Genomic DNA, 2,085 nt, shown 5'->3' with positions numbered 1-2,085 from the left:
TTTTTTTTTTTTTAGTTGCCCAGCTAATTTTGTTTTTCTATTTTTAATAGAGATGGGTTTCGCTCTTGCTCAGGCTGGTCTTGAACTCCTGAGCTCAAGCAATCCTCCCGCCTTGGCCTCCCAGAGTGCTAGGATTATAGGCGTGAGCCACCGTGCCTGGCCTTGTCCACTGGGAATTGGTAGGTTCTGCATAGAATTGAGATTTCTAAGTAGTATCAGTGGCTCCTCATGATGCTAAATAATAGATGGAGATTGCTATGGGTCATAAAGAAATTTTAGTGTTTCTGTAGAAAATGGCAGAGGTTTAAGTTGAAGTGAGACAGACAAGGAATTCGGTGGTGATGGTGGGAAGTTATAGTTATCAGCTTCTTCCATGTTTTATGATAGAAGTTTACTCATCTTTTTTTTAATTTTGTTTTTTGAGTCTGAGTCTCTGTTGCCCAGGCTAGAGGGCAGTGGCATCATCGTAGCTCTCTGCAACCTTAAACAAACTCCTTGGCTCAAGTGATCCTGCTGCCTCAGCCTCCCAAGTAGCTGGAACTATAGGTGTGCACCACCACACCTGGCTAATTTTTGTATTTTTTGTAGAGACGAGGTCTCACTGCGTTGCCCAGGCTGGTCTGGAACTCCCGGCCTCAAGCAATCCTCTTTCCACAGCCTCCCAAAGTGCTGGGATTACAGTGTGAGGCATTGCACCCGGCCTCATTCACCTTTTAATTTAACTTGGTTAATCCCCTTCTGGTGTTCTGTCAATGTCAGATTAGGCTTTTCTGGTTCAGAATGTGACTGAATTCTACCTTATCTTTTAGTAGGAAAATTCTTGAGAATTATTAAAGATGTGAACTTCTTTGAATGTCTTCTAGTACTTGGCCTGGAACAGTTGTGTATATCAGTTGCAAAAGATTTTATATATCACTTGAAAACAGTTGGTTATTTTTATTAATACAGTAGTAACTTACATTTTTATATTAGATAATTTTCAAAATATTTTCAATACGTGTTAGGAAACTAATGAAATTTTGTTCTTTTGATCTTGTTCCTTTATGCTGCTTATTAATACCGAATCTAGACATTTATGGTTCTTAAGTATCTTTTTGAATGTTCACAGTTTAGGTTGACAGTTTTTCTTACTATTCCCATTTTTCTCACTCTTAAAAGAGTTAGAGAAAAAGTTTTGTTGTTAGCACACTGAGGTCTCTTTTTCTAAGATATGTCTCAGCCTTGATAGAGTTATTTTGGAATGGGATGCATATTTTTTTGCCCAGTGGTTTGGTTTACCAAAAAAAAAAAAAAAAAAGAATCTTAAGTTCCTTTAATCATAGTCATTCTTGTTTCTTTCTCTAGTTGTTCCTCACAAACCCAAAGAGAGCTTTCAGTTTCTCGTCATGATTTTGTTTGTCCAGAAGTGCTACAGCCTGTCCGGTGGTTTGGAGTAATTTATATTTTACCTTTTAAGCTCCTTCTTCCCCCAAGTTAATTAGATCTAATTTTTTCTTTTGCAAAGTTAAAATTAATTACTGATAGATAAAAATTTTGTGATCAGTTATTGTCTGAATGTATTTATATGCCTATTATTATGTGGCAGCCTGCCAATGTAGTGTGGTAAGAAGAAAATAGATTAAGTAATCAGGAGATCTAGGTTTAAGCACTAGGCTTACCAGTTTACTGAGAAATTGGATACAAATTATTTAGGGAGACTATAGGGAAGGCTTCTATCCTTTAATGAACGTTTACTGTATCATGTTCTTTACATATGTTATTTAACACTCATAACAGTCCTTTCCCCATAGGAAATAGTATCTACTATTTTCTCCACTTTTCTACTGAAGCTCAAGGAGAGCAGTTAATTTGACCAAGATCACACAGCAGGTACATAGCAGAGCAGAGATTCAAATCTAAGGCTTTGAATGCTTTTCTGAGTCTATATTTAAAGAATGGAAAATATACATCTAACATAATATTTTGTTGAGGAAAAGTATGTGAAACTTTAAAAAGATAAAGTGCTCTTCAAATGTTAACTTCTAATGGAAAGACAAGCACCACATGTACTCACCATCAAATTGGTATTAACTGATCAACACATAA

Source organism: Propithecus coquereli, unplaced genomic scaffold, assembly GCF_000956105.1.
Source record: "Propithecus coquereli isolate 6110/MARCELLA unplaced genomic scaffold, Pcoq_1.0 Scaffold227, whole genome shotgun sequence".
NCBI classification, from domain to species: domain Eukaryota; kingdom Metazoa; phylum Chordata; class Mammalia; order Primates; family Indriidae; genus Propithecus; species Propithecus coquereli.
Note: the sequence above shows the minus strand (reverse complement) of the source record.